Here is a 15,275-nt window from a genome sequence, read left to right as displayed (position 1 = left end):
AGAAGGTGGGGAGCGGACCGGGGAGGGGGTACCTGGGAGGAGGGGAGGGGGCGGGGCGGGCTGGGAATCCGCGAGCCGGAATCCACCCGGGGCTGGGGGAGCCCGCGCGTCACGTGCCGGGCCCCGGCTCGGGTTCTCGCATGTTAATGATGCGGGAGTTCCAATCAGAGAGCGCTGGGGGGGCTGGTGGGGGTGGGCCGGGGGAGGCTCCTCTTGGGCAGGAACCACCCTCCTCCGCAGCGGAGGGTGGTCCGCTGTCACCTGACCGCCAGCCGCGCGCCGGCCTCCCGGACCCCCCCCCCCCGGCCCACGCCCCCCCCGCGAGTCCGGGGGGCGATGGTACTGCCTGCTCGGTTACAAAGTCCCCCGCCCGCGCGGGGCCGGCTCTGTGCAGCTGGATCCCTGACCGCGGCCAGGCTGCTATCGCTGCTGCCGCTGCTGCCGCTGCTGCTGCTACCGCTACCGCCGCTGCTAGGGATGCTGATGCTGCCGCTGCCGGAGATAGATACTGAGGATGCTCCCGCGGCCTCCCCGCCGCCCCCCTCTCCCTTTTCCACTCTTCCCTGGACGGCTTTTCCATTCTCCTGGTGCCTCCTGCGCGGGCGCCAGCCAACCAGCCAGCCAAGGACAGGGCTCCTTCGCGGCTTCTGCGGTGCCCCACGCCGCCCACCGCCGCCGCTGAGAGGCTCCCCTCAGCCGGCGCGCCTCACCTCGATGCCCGTCCTTCAGGTGAGTGAGCTTCGGACTAGAGAGGGCTGACTGGGGGGTGGGGGGAAGGGGGCTGCCGCCCGCGCGCGCGCGCGCGCGTGTGTGTGTGTGTGTGTATGTTGGGGGGCTCAGGTTTCCCTGGGTGCATCCCACCCCTCCTACGACTCTCCCCCTGATGGGTTGGGGCGAACACAGACCGCACAGCAGTGCTAAGTTTGGGGAGAGAGAGATCCTGAATGTGTAACTGGCTGTTGCTCCCCAGTTCGCACGCCCTCCTGTCTAGAGGGTCACCAGGATGCTACTCAGTAACAGCCGAGATTGGGGAGGAGGGCTCAGCTGAAATGCCCTCGGCAGGGTCCTTGACACCAATTTCTTAAAACGAGGTCTTTGGGCGTGTACCTCTACTGCGTGGAATCGAAGTTTCCTCCGAGGTAAAAGGAGGGGGTGGGACTCGGTGATCGCTACGCTTCTTCCCGAGCTAGCCGGGTCTTAAAAGCTTCGGAATCTATCGTGTTCCTTTGAGACAGCGAGAGTGAGTGTGTGTGAGTGTGTTGCCAGTGTGATTCCTTAGCTGGAGGACAGAGGTGGAGGTATCCACACCCCCACCCCATACAAGCCTCTTTAGTGCTGGAGAGAGAGCCTGCCCCCCGCCCCCAATTCCCCAGCAGCCTTGAATGCCGGTATGTCCCTTCCTAGCAGTCGGAATGCAGCTAGCTCAGTGAAAAGTATGCAGTTGCACACATACCCCACCCACACAGCGATACACCCCCGGAAGAAGCCACTGAAAACGTCCCCCCACCCCTTGAACTCCAGCTGGACTCATTAGGGCAAAGTGCTGAATCATAGACCGATCCAGCAGGAGAATTTTGCTTATTTATTTGGAAAGTTTGACATGGTAGAAAATAGCCCTTTTTTGGCGTGATGCTTTGAAAAGTACAGTGTAGACTCCTGCTGTACGGAATTAGCAGTGTTGGGGGCCTGGATCTGCTTTGCTACCTTTTGGGGGGATCTTATTAAGCCCTATTTGTCTCTTATCTTCCCACCTGCCCCCCAGAGTCCCACGAGGTGTGCCTTTTCTAGGTGTGTGTGCACGTATGTCCATATATATGATGTTCCGGGGTCCGAAGACATAGAAGAAGATTTCCCCTGAATGAGTCCAAGGGCAGGCCAGTTGGATTAGTCCTGTGCCACAGAAGGCAGGCAAGCTGATAAAATGCAGGCTGGGAAGAAAAAGCAAAAGGAGTTGTCCATAAAGGAAGAACTGGGACCTGATGCAATTGCACTGGGAGTGAAAGCACAGCTTGCTTAGTAATTCCCTGTTAAGCCTCAGTCTGCTCTGGTCAGGGGATTTCTGAATTCTTATTTTTATTTTTGCTATTTCTGATCAGTTCTTTTTGTAGCCTCCTCCACTCACCACCTTGAGGTTGGCCGAGAAAATGAAAAAAAGATGATAAAAAAAATGATGCTTGCGAGCCAGGATGAGCAAAATGGGTGTGACAGAAGCTGACTTCTTGTCCTGATGTGCTCTGGGCTGGGTTGTCCTGGCTCAACTAAGAGGCAGCCTTCCTGACTTAGGGAAGGCCAGCAGGGCTTGGCTAGTGGAGCCTTCCCAGAGGACTGGGTGCCTGGGAAAAGCTGGACTTGTTCTTCCCCAAGAATGCTGGCTTTTCCTCCTCCCCACCCCCAAACCCAGCAACATGTCACCTTCAGCTAGGTACATGCACACCCCCAGGAGCTGCCCCCCACCCGGATTTTAATTGATCTTCTAAAATTAGAAGCAAGATGATTTCAGAGGTGTTTAGAAGGGGAAATGGAAGGAGGGAAGATGGGCTGCTAATTGAGTTTCCCTGGTTGCGGCTGAAGTTCAGATGGCCCCACCCTGTTGCCTTACATCTGCATGGAAGACAGAAGGAAAAAGAGAGGAATTAGACGTTTGCAGTGGTGCAGTGAGAGGCTTAGCAGCATGTTTATTTAAATAACGACTAACACTTTGGAGAATTTCCTTGGTGAGCAGGAAGGGTTCTCCATATCTGCTGGCAGTGCCTTAGAGGTATGTTGTGGTGTAGCTTGACCAGTCACCACAATAAAATAGCCACTTCACTTTCCGGGATCCATTTGGAGAGGGACAAATCACACAGACGGAGCCTGTTTCTCCCAAGTTTAGATGTTGCTGCTGGAAGATTTAAAGGACAGCCAAGGGAAACTTCTTGTAGTGCATAGCCATCATTTAAATCTAAACAAACAAACAAACAAAAATCCCATCTTGCTTTTGGGGGGGCTGACTCTTGAGAAAGGGGATCTTAACATGGCCGGCGTCTTATCCGTGTTAAAAGAAATAGACATTTGGAATAGATCGTCAATAGAAAAATGTTGGAATGATGTTCTTTTTCTCCATCTTTTTCTCTTGGAGCCATATCCCAGAGCTGGTTACCAGATAAGCCCTAGATTGTGAATGCCTGCAAGACCACTGTAATACCAAGGATGTGTGGGCATGAGCCCTTCCTTAAGGAGGAGAGGGGATTTTTTTCTTCCCATTGCCCTAAAGAAAGGGCAACAGACATCAGTCGAGCTATTCCAATTGTTAGCAGTCTTGTTTGGCTGGAGACAACGCCACCATCGGTCTTTCGGATCAAATTCTCGGATGCCTTTTATTAAATCAGAAAGCCCACTTACTTGATTTTTGCTATTCCTTTTTTTAAAAAAATATTTTTAAGGGGAAAAATGTATGTTCCTTTCTCAACACCGCGTATACCAGTTAATTAATCTATTCAAATTACGCAAAGGTGAACGTGGTGACACGATGACCATGCCACACCTGTCTAGTGGAATTTCTCTTGGCGATTGCCTCTATTTCCTGGGTCGAGATGGCAAGTGCTTGCTTTGCCCTACCCCATCTTCCATCCCTTTAAAATATTTTTTGAAAATGAGCTCGCTCTCCCCTCCCAGAGCGCTCAACTCTGAAAAGGTTTTGACATTTTCTAAGCATCGAGCAATCCAAAGCAAAGCCCTTGCCACCAGATATTCTGAAAACGAAATCCCCTCTCAGTGGGGATGGTTGTGGGCCATGTTGGGGAGAAGTCCCAAGCCCTGATGCTCGGATGGCTGCCTTTGAGAGGCTTATTTCGGAGGCTGCCGCCCACCCCCTTTTGAGGCCATGATTTTTGTGTCTAACCAGCTTTGTCTACTTGCACAGAAATGGCTGTGAAGGAAGATTCCAGAGTTGATGCAGCTCCTCAAGTCCCAGGGTAAACAGGCATATAGTCCTGCAGGCTGGGACATTCCAGAACACCCACCCCCAGTGAACAGGGTGAATAAACAATCCGGCTGCTTTTAGCCAACAGAATGGCAGAGCTCAAAACATTTTTTTCTTTTTAATTAAAATCATTGGAGATGATGTGAAGTTGAAGCCCTTAGCGGAAGCCTTTTCTTTCTTCTTCCTTTTTTTTTTTAATGCAGAAGGATCTGGATGGAATGGGCGGAGGCTGGCTTGTTCTCCTTCGGTCAGTCTCCAAGGACACACCTTTTGCACACACACAGGCAGGTCAGGTTTTACGTGTTTTGCAAGAAAACTTTGCTCGGCAGCTCTTCAGTTAGGTTTTGGTATCATGGCAGGCACTGAATTTTAGTTGCCCCCCCATTTTGAAGGATTTCTATATGGAAAATTTCTGCTTTTTTCCTCCAATTAAATGGTATAAAGTATTTATCTCAAATGCAACCCAAATTGGCAAATGCTTCTTACTGCATATAAATACATATACACATACACTTACATATATGTGTGTGTCTCTATATGTGTATAGACACACATATGCACATTTATCAATAGAATTTTAATTAAGAAATTATAACACTTTATTTCAGCGAAGACGGAAGGAAGATTTTATTTAAATAAAGCTTCTATCCACACTATCCCAACCACTCTGAAAAATTTGGTTGTAGCAGTCCAGAGTAGACTCACAACCTGACAGGAACAGGAGATCCGCAAGGGGAAAAATCCTCCCCCCTCCCCCCCATACCTCCAAGTGGAAAGGCTGCATGGCCACTCCATTACAGTGACTCTGCCGATTAAAGAGGAAAGCATAGAGTCATTGCACTTCAGGGGCTTCCCATTTCCCAGAATTCTTTTGCATCATCGATCCACTCAAGAGGAGCAACTTTCCCCACCAATTGCCTCGTGTGCTGATCACAGTGGCCCCTCGGCCCCATCATCAGCCATCATCTTTGGTGCTTTGGGGGACTTAAAAGATAATAAGCAAAGCCAAGCGCTAATGCTGGCAAATCTTTGTTTCTTACAGGTGTGGCCCTGAGCGTGGCGATGGCACCAGTGGATGGCTCTCTGACGCAGTGCGATAAGTGAGTACCACCATTGCGACACGCCACTCGACTCCTTGTCCACGCTGGCTTTCCTGCCCCATTCATCTTCTCCCCACGACTCTCCCAGGGCTGAGAAGCAGGGTGGGTGGGGACTAATGAACAATGGGTGCTCGTGGGAGGTGGCACCCCAGTTGGATGACCAAAACAGAACCCAAATGATGTTGAGATACTACAATTCAGGGAAGAACAAACACACTTCTTTAGGCTCCACATTTTGTTTTTAGTGCTGCTGGGGGCTGCCTGGTAGGATGGTTATGGGGATGGTAGAGGGAACGGGTTGGGGCTGAATGTCCTGCGTCTCCAGTGACCAGGTGGCCTTGACTCTCTTAACCTCCATAATTCACTAGGAGTATTGGTTGTCTCCAAGATGGAAGAAGTAGCATATTGCAAATGACTTCCTCTCCGGGAAAATGCGCCATGCGAGCTAATGCCTGTGTCTCCATCCCTTCAGAAGTTCATGGAACTGTATTCTTAAGGCATTTAGTAGCGAAGCTTCTCATTGGCCTCTGCACCTACATCTTGACACCATCTTGCCCTAGGAAATTTCAGATATAGAAAGAGGCCATTACTGGCACATTAGCAGAAGTGGTTTATGGGATTGAATTCTAGGGGTTTCCTAGGTGCCTGCAACTAGCATCTTTTTATAGCCTAAGTACTTCCTTCTTTGCATTGCCCTTTTAGCAAAGAACAGTCCATTCTCAGAGAGAGAGCCTCGGTGCAAATTTAGAAGCTCTCCCTGCTGCTCAGGGATTTCAACCTGTAATTTACAGGAATTTTCTAAAATTTTCTGGCATTCAAGAAGTGGCCAGTTCCTGGGGAAAAGAGCTCAGCTAGGAAAATGTCCTTTCCCTGTTCCTCCCTCCCCCCATCCGAACCGCCTGTTTCTTTACTTGCTTGCTGCCAGCATTCCCTTCTACCCTTTCTCCCCCACATGATGTAGACCCCTTAAACGTGGCCCCGTTTCTACTCCTTCACCCCATTCGTCACTGGGGTTGTTAATAACCTTTTGACACACATATTATATTGATCCCTCCAAGTCTTGTGCATGATGGGGTGTCATTGGGGGGGGGAAGGAAGCCTACCACGTTTATAATAAATGCTAGGCTTCCCATATTCATGAGGACAGCACACACAAAGTAGCGTGTTCACTGTAGCGTGACCAAGTAAGCGTGCGCTCAGTATTCTCCGACACATTCATTTGCTTGGCTGTTTCATATCAAAGGTCAGGTTTATAATCTCCAGACGTTGGTGTCTTTTCTCCTCTGTGTGGGGATTTATGCATACAGCATAATGTATATAAAATAATTCAAGCCCCAGCTAGCCAGGAGACCTTTTCTACCTGAGGAATGCAGAGAAGGCAAACAAATCTGCCAGAGACGGTATACATTTAAAATCAACCACTGATTTATGCGATCCATATTTTTAAAGTTTTTTACCATGTGTGTATGTATCAAGGCATACACTCTGTGTATGCAAATATCGTTTTAATGTGTGTACAGTATAATGTAGTATATATTTGGAGAAAAGCCTGTTTTCCATATTTTTAAAAAGCATTTGAGCCAGCCATACAGGATAGAGAAGAGAAACCACTTAAAAAATGGGGGATTTTTTCCTTTAAATTGAACTGGTTTGTCATTCTCATCTGTAATTCTCTAAAATAGATTTTCCTGTAAGAGCTTAGTTTTTCGTGAGAATTACTCCCGTGAAAAGAATGCTTCTTACAGACATCTAGTTTGGAATAGTTGATCTAACTGCTGTTATGTGTTATACATGTTACATGTATGGGACAGGGAGAGGTTATCTGCTCCTGACATTCGGGTTGGAACATTGGAGACTTCAGGAACTACAGTTTTGCATCGCCAAATAATGTCATAAGGAACAGTACAGTCAGAGGTGGCTGGGTGGGGCATGATGCAGCATTCAGCTGTAAGCCTTTTGTCTCACAAAAGTGAATGAACATGGGAGGAAGGCCTCTTTCTCAATCAGCATTCCTCTTGCCTTCTTGATGCTATAAAACCTAGCTTAGAGAAATGCCTCTTCTTGCTTCTTTACCACATGCGTGGTTAAGGGGGTCTTTTCCCTCTTCATTCCTTCCTTCCTTCTTTTCTTCTTTCCTTCCCTCCCTCCTTCCTTCCTCCCTTCCTTCCTTCCTTCCTCCATTTCTTCTTTCCTTTTTTCCCTTTTTCCTTCCTTCCTTCCTTCCTTCCTTCCTTCCTTCCTTCCTTCCTTCCTTCCTTCCTTCCTTCCTTCCTTCCTTCCTTCCTTCCTTCCTTCCTCTCTGTCTGTCTGTCTCTCTCTCTGTCTGTCTGTCTCTCTCTTTCTCTCTCTCCAAAGGCTTCATTCCATCTGTCTTCCTTAGTTCATAGCCAGTAACCTGACTGCTCTGAAGATTGTAATTCATCAATGAGACGATACAAGTGACATTGCTAAGACTTGGGAGAAGTAAATTCAGCAGTTGCGGCAAAGTTGGCTCATTTTTTTCCTTCTTAAATGGCCTTGAAGAATTTTGCTGCTTCTTCTTTGAATTCATTTTCTTTTTAATCTTCCAAAAATAGAGAACTCTAGTTTCTCCAGGTTTATAGTTGCCCACAGAGAGAGCAGAGTTTGCCAATGAAATGCGCTTATGGAAAATGGATGATGGAAGCTTGAGTTAGAGGTTGCAGGAAGGTAGAAAATTTGCGAGGTGAAAGAGCACCATTCCAATCCAGACTCCAAAAAACATTCCTCTGTAACACGATATTTTTTTATATTACCTATTAAGTTTTGGATGTGCTAAGGAAAGGCCCCTTCAAACATTCCCCTAAAAGATTTCAGATGCAGAATTTTCATGCAGCTGCAGTAAAAATGTCTGCAGCAGAGGAAACTGGCAGCACTCATTTCTATATATTAGAAACAACAAGAAGAAGACTGGATAGGAGAGGCATCTTCATGTATTGGGCATTAAGACATTCAGGCACAGATGGGTCAAGATGGGCGTACAACTGCTACCACCAGGCAAAGAGAGCGGGGCATTTGGGTGCCATCTGTGTGGTGACCAAAGTTTTAGAGTGAAGGAAAAATAAGAAAAAAGTTGTTTTTATAACGTTGTCCTCCTCCTGAGTTCCCTTCATGAGGGTGGGATGAAGGGAGAAGACAGGAAATAGGCAAAAGAAACCAAAATGCTTGGAGTGGTCAGTGGACAGGAAGGGGAAAACCTTCCCACAAGAGGCCGTAGTCTGCAAACAGTGGGGCCAACTCAAATGTGCACACAATTGCTTTAGTTGACGGACTGAAAGAAGGACTCCCCTAGGCTAGGGGACTGCTACAGCTTCCCCTATATATAAAATTATATAACATATTTATAAATTATAAATATAATTATATACATAAATATATTATAATATAAAATATTTAATGTTTTATATAATTATATTATATACTATATAATATAATTATAAGCATATCTTATATAATACATTTATATATAACATTAAATATATTATATAATATATAAATAAATATAAATAAATAGTTAGAAGTGGTTTAAGGAGGGGGCCGCAGAACGTTCTCTTGTTGCAGAGACATGGGCGGTGGCTTCTCCAGGGAGAAGATAGGCTGGAGAAAGAATTCAGAAAAAAACCTCCAGGGTCCCCCAGAACTAGAACAATTTGCACTCGTGCAGGCACAGTGGACAAGGGTGCTCAGCTACGTCTTTCCAGGTCGAAATCAAAGCCGGATGAGCATATATAGGCAATCACACATCTTTGTATAGATTTGGGACTTTCAAAAAAAATCATCCTTCAGCACCAACTGTGACAAGGCAGTGACTTTGCAGCTGTTTCACGGAGGTGGGGCTGGTAGGAATTCCTGCTCTTTGGTTTTATATGCACTAAAAAAGAGACAAGGAAATGAATCAAACCCCTGCATGGTTGGGTTTTTTTTTTCATTTGCTTTTGCTGCATGGTCAGAAATCAGATTGCCAAACCTCTTTGCGTTTGGTTTGCAGTCATATTTCAGGGTGTGCCTGCACAGCGAGATAACTGGCGAGGCTACTTTCTGCAGGCAGCGCTGCTGGAAACCAAGTCAATCAGGAAGGGGACAGGTTTAAATTTTTTAAAAACTAAATATTCTTGGTGTGTATATATTTATATAGGTAGATGGCATATGACATTAATATGATTATATGTGACATGTAATATAGTTATAGTATATAGTAATATTTTATATTATATATTTATATTATATATAACATTATTATGTTATATATAAGAATGTTATATTATATATAATATTGTTGTTATATCAAATAATGTTATTTTATATATAACAGATCTGTTATATATAATAATGTTATATTGTATATTTTAAATATATGTAATTATATATATGTATACACTTATATTGTATATATAATTTTTCTTTATTTCTTTATTATATATCTTTTTTGTCATTTTACTTGTGATAAACATATGCATCTTAGAGAAAGAAAACAACCCTAATGGATGCTTTAAGCAGGCAGCAAAGCCAGACCTCGGCTCTTGTGTTTGAATAAAACTGTTATTTGATTCATCAAAGAAATGTAAAGCTTAGTTTCCAGATTTAAAGGAGATCCCTTGGATCTGCATGTCCAGCATCCTCTTTTTCTAGGTCTTCCATTTTTTGAGATCACCTTTTTATCAAACATAACAAAAAACTGTACAAAAAACTGCCCTTAGAGGGGCTCTGTGAGGTCCGCCTCTTCCATCTTCCTTGGCGAGTTGAGACAGCGATCAGGGTGGGAGGGTGAGCTAGATCTTGCTTGGGGGGGGGGGGATTTTTTCAGTCTTGTGAAGCCCTTTTTTCATCCGTGCCTCATTTGAACTTCATGCCACCTGGGAGAGGTGGGTTGCGTAAGTATTTTATCGATTTCTGCAGTTAGCCCATCCCAGCTCTAAATCTGTGAATCCCGTTTTGCAGAGGAGGACCCTTGACCGAGATAAAGAGATAACGATGCCCAGAGACCACAGGCTCCTAGGGAGGAGGGTCCTATGAAGACCACCATCTTGGGTGGTTATTTGGGAATTTGGTTTGGGATACTGTAGAGAATAAAAAATATGTTTTGATCTATTGATTCATTTTAAAATCAAGGGAAGCTTAGGAAAAACTCACGGGACAATTAACAACAAGGACTACCGTTTGTATAGAGCACTTACTTCAACATTTGAGCCTTGCGCCATTTCACAGAATTCCAGTGCTGGAAGGGACCCACTGGCTGTCTACTTCCACCTGGACCTGAGAAAGAGAATTCCTTGTGGTAGCATTCAAGGGGAGGACTCATCCGTCCTTGCCTAGGGACAGAGGTCATTTCTGCTGGGTTGTTCATGCATTGGACTTGAAGCTCCTTGAGGGCAGGGACTATGTGGCCTTTTTTAAAATTATTATTCATTCATTTATTTATTTGTTTGTTTGTTTTTGGTATTCTCAGGTTGTAACACAATGCCTGGCACATAGTAGGTGTTCCTTAGATAATGACAGAAGGACCTGAATTCAAATGCTACCACTGCCCCTTATTATCTGCGCAGCACCCTAATACCCTGGGCCTTGGCTTCCCAAAGCACCCATAAGATGAGAGCATTGGACTGTGACACCACCGAGAGCTCTTCGGTTTGCGGTCCTGTGATCAGATGGCTAGTCTGCCTTGTTGCAAACACTGCACTCACCATCCCAGGTCTGGGAGATGTACAGAATTACCCATTACATTGACCACATTCTGTATGCTGCCAGAATATGCTTTCCGCAGGTCCTTTGGGGGTATTTCATGTTTTTTCCTTTAGTCCTATAGTTTGATGTTTGGGAGAAACCAAGAGGAAAATCTCCAGTGACCCAATTGAGCCCTCTTCTTCTCCAGTTTTTCCACAGCCTAAAATACACCCGAAATCATTCATGTGGGGCAATGAGAAGAGAGTGAAGTTTGAAGTCAGGGCTTGGGTTCAAATTGTGACAATTTTTAATGCCCGTGTTGGGCTGAGTAAGTCGGTTATCACCTCAGACCTCAGTGTTCTCCTCAGTTAAATAAATGAAGTATAAAAGCAGGTTGGAAATTTGTCACTGGAATAAAATAAAGGGGGAAAAATAAGTAAAAGCAGGTTGGCAGGCAGCTAAATGGTTCTGTGGATAGAGAGCCCAGCTTAGAGATAGAAGGTCCTGGGTTCAAATATGGCTTTGGATATTTCCTAGCTGGATGACCCCGACCAAGTCATTTAACACCTACTGCCTAGCCCTTACCACTCTTCTGCCTTGAACCGATGCACGGTATTGATTCTAAGACAGAAGGTAGGGGCTTAAAAAAAGGCAGGTTGGCATTGCCCTAACATAGTTCATTGGGGGGTGGATTTGGAGGGCACCTTTAGGGATCTGGTTTAGCCCCCTCTCTTTACAGATGGAGAAGCGGAGGCCCAGACAGACAAAGGGATCTGCTTCGGCACAAGCCCACAGATCTGATGAGTGGCAGAGCCAGGCTTTGTTTGCAGGCTTAAACTCAAGGTTCTTGTTGGCCCACCCCATCCATTAAAGCCCTCAAGGTTACATTGCTTAACCCTCCATCTCTGGTGTGCCTGGGGTGGCTGGACCTGCGATTTCATAGACAAGGAGACTTCTGCAGGGAGAAACTCCCCCTTCCGATGCATTTGGCTCTTGCCTGGCACCTTAGGCTGCTAGGAAACATCTCCTGGCTGTGGCACCGGGGAGGGGGCAGGAGATGTGAGAGGAGAGACTGGAGCCCAGATTTTCCAGACCCCAGACCAGTTCTCTACCACTAAGCCCCACTGGGTCCCAGGAATGACCATGACATCACAGAGTGCCTTCGCTGACTCCCGTCACTTCATCGGGAGTCTTACCACAACCTTGAGTGCTTCCAGGCCTGGCTTGTTTAAAGGATGAGTGAGCTGCCCAAGAAGCATTTCCAATTGCTCATTCAATGAGTCACAGTGGGCAGTGCCAGTCCTAAGGGAAGGTGCCCAGAAGGCTCGGGCCCTGTCCTGGGGAGGGGAAGCCCCGGTCCAATCAGGAAAGGAAGATCGGTAGGGAGGAATAAGCCAAACTCCCTGGTATGTGCTTTTAAAGCTAGCCGGTAGTCATCTTTGCTTCCGCTGGTAAATGCTGGCTGAAGGACAGCTGCTCTTTGTCATTAACAGCTTTGACAACAAATTAATGGCTTTGAGATTCCCAGAATTTTCCCATTTCCAGCAAACTCACCAGTTCGCAAAGCTTGTTCTTCTCTCCTTCCCGGTTAGAGGTGATGCCCTCCCATTTTTCAGATTAGAAAACTGAGACTCAGAGATGAAATCATTTGCCAGGTCATGTCGATAACACATAGCCAAAATGGGCCTTGAGCCAATCGGGGTCCTGCACAGCCATCCTTTGGAGACTTTAGCTAGGACCCATCTTGTCCAGCCGATGTCCCCCCTGTGAGCCAGGGGGTTATAAAAAGTAAGAAAAGGAGAATAAAGACTCTGAGAAGCAAAGAATCAGACGGCATGTTCAGCAGAAGCTAGGGTAGGGCTAGCGGGTCTCCCATCATCCCCAGCCCCTTCCTTTCCCAGATGAGGACGGGGGTGCTCAGGCCGGGGTCCCACAAGGAGAAAGCCGGAGAGCTAGAGCAGGATGTGCCAGGGGGAGGCCCGGCCTTTTTGTTCTGCTTGAGCTTCTGATGGGCAGTTGGATTCTGTCTGTCTGTAGGAACAAGCTTAGATTTGTTTTGTCTACAGAGAGAGAGGATGGACTTGGAGCCACAGACATAGGAACCTTTGGAGGCAGGCTGGGCATGCTGGCTGACCACCATTTTTGTTCTCGGCCTTTGGCCCTGTGGGAAGCTGCTGGAGTTGGATGGTCATCCCTTGGCTGAACCCCCCAAGCCAAACAGAGATGAGAAATGTTGTTCCTCGTTATTTATGGCATGATGGGGCAGCAGTGTGCCGCTGTGCTCCACGAGGAATCCGCAGCAATCTGGCCATCCGTTCTGGCTCTGGCCTGGCCTGCCTGGGTGACCTTGGGGGGTCTCAGTTTCCTCAGCTGAGAAATGGTGCCTGTGATGGTGTCCGTCCCCCCTAGGGACAGTCCAATGCTAAAAGAGTTTTGTTGTTGTTGTTATTAGCATTGTTGTGGCAAAGTAGCAGTCAGTGACCCTCTCTGAAAAGGGAGGAAAGATGGGAAAGCTGTGAACAGGAAATTCTTTCTTTGAGTGGGGGGTGGGCTAGAAGAGTGAGAAGAATAATCAATTAGGGGTCAGGAAAGCAGCATTTATGGAGTGCTTTCTGTGTACTTCCTTCCTCAGGCTTTGGAGGCTTTGCATCCAGGCATTTTCATGGATGCCACCTCCTGCTTTTTCATCCCTCTCCTTTAGCCAGGTGGTGCAGTGGGTAAATTGCTGACCCTGAAGCTGGGAAGACCCAAGTTCAAATCCAGCCTCAGATGCTTACTGCTTGACCCTGGGCAAGCCACTTTGTCTCTGTCTGCATCCCTTTCCTCATCTATAAATGGGGATCATAATAGCACCTACTTCCCAGGGACGTCATAAGGATGAAACAAAATATTTGCACTGCTCTTAGCACCGTGCCTGGCACATAATAAGTTCTACATAAATGTTAGCTATTATTATTATTAAACAAGATATTTGTAGCGTGCTTTGCACATAGTAGGTGCTGAATAAATGCTTGCTTTCCCTCCCCTACTTGTAGTCTGTGGTTCAAGAGACGTCAGAGATTCCTATGTCTTTGGATTAGAAACGTGACCAATCCACAGTTCGTTGCTTTGCAACATCAGCTTGAACTGGAGATCTCATTTTCCCCTGAATTCTGAATTCTGACCTCCCCACTTCTGCCCCGATCTGAGCATGTCCCCCCCTCCCCACCCCTAATTCTCACCTTGGGGAGGAGAAACACATTCTCCAACTTTCTGCCTTATCTGGACATCGGAAGGCTTGTCTTTTGGTGCTCAGTGATCATGGCCTGAAGAAGATTCCCACATTATCCTTTTCTAAGGGTCGCAGGAAGTGACCGGCTCGGCGTCCAGGGGCTCCCGGTCACGCCTGTGCAGACAGCCCCTAGAGAGAAGTTACGAAGCCCCCTAGCCAGCTGTCCTCTGGCTCCTGAACCCCAGGCCGGGGTCAGGCTCGCCATGCAGACCTAGCCCTTCTTCAGTTTCCCATTGCTGTGGGGAGCATCCCTTTCCTGCTGGTCCTCCCTGCCTCTTCCTCCTGGATCCCTCCCCCGGCCATCCTTCAGGTCTCCTTGATGCCACCTCTCTGACCTGTCCCGCATCCTCTCTCTGTCTTGCTCGTCATCCTGTTGCCAGTCTCTCCCATCTTCACTGTGGACTCTGACAAGCTGACAAAACCTTTCCTTGCTGAAAAACCTTCCTCGAAATAAACTCGTATATTTGTAGCCTCAGAAGAAAACACAGACCTCTGGCCCAGCCCTTGAGCTTTCTCCCCAGCCTGGCACCTGCCTGCCTTGCCAGCGTGCCTTTCCATCCTGCTCTCTCTGTTCCAGTCAGGCTGGCCTGCTGGATGCTCCCATGCACAACATGCCATCTCCAGGCACCATGCCTTTGCCCAGCTGGTAGCCCTGGCCATAATGAGCTCCCTCTTCTCTGCCCCAGAGGGCCTCCCTGTTAGCGCCTCCTCCTTCTTGAAGTTACTCTCCATGGTGTCTCCCCTCCTGGTTACATGGAAGCTCCTTGAGGGCAGGGAGGCTTTAGGTCCACTTTGGCCTCGCTCAGTGAATGACCAGTGATGGGTACTTCATCAGCTCTAAATGGAAGCAAACTTAGTGGAAAAACACTGAGAAGGGAACGAGCAGATTGATGTCAAAGCCCTCTCTGGCCTTGCGCAAATGAATTACTTCGGCCTCCCTAAGCTGACATCCCTGTTTTTACAAGTAAGAAAATGAAACTTGGTCCTCTCTGCGTTTTGGGATTCTTGAGACTAAAACAAGAAAGCTCCAGGCAGGTAAATAGAGGCGATCAGGAGGGCTAGAAACACTTTGGTCCTCTGCTGCCCGTCCTGGGCTTTAGAGGGCTTGGGGCCTGGGGAGCTGGGCCAGTAGAATGTGAACTGGTTGGTCCTGCCAAGCTGGAAGGATTTTGAGGATAGGCCTTTGGTCTTGAGGACCAACAGCCTACCTACGGGCAGGAAGACTCAACAGCAAATAGACTGCCTTAGTGTTGTCAGAATGTCG

General features: G+C 47.3%; 1 long non-coding RNA gene across 1 annotated transcript; it reads left to right on the top strand.

Annotated features, from left to right (window-relative positions):
* The first annotated feature begins 412 nt into the window (after positions 1–412).
* Positions 413–12,035, top strand: LOC107649977 (uncharacterized). The gene is made up of 3 exons (XR_008912507.1): positions 413–729; positions 5,004–5,061; positions 10,949–12,035. It is a non-coding gene; the product is annotated as an uncharacterized LOC107649977 (long non-coding RNA).
* Positions 12,036–15,275: the final 3,240 nt, after the last annotated feature.

Source organism: Monodelphis domestica, chromosome 5 (genome assembly GCF_027887165.1).
Source record: "Monodelphis domestica isolate mMonDom1 chromosome 5, mMonDom1.pri, whole genome shotgun sequence".
NCBI classification, from domain to species: Eukaryota; Metazoa; Chordata; class Mammalia; order Didelphimorphia; family Didelphidae; genus Monodelphis; species Monodelphis domestica.
The sequence above is the reverse complement of the archived record's forward strand: the minus strand, read 5'-3'. Positions and strand labels throughout refer to the sequence as shown.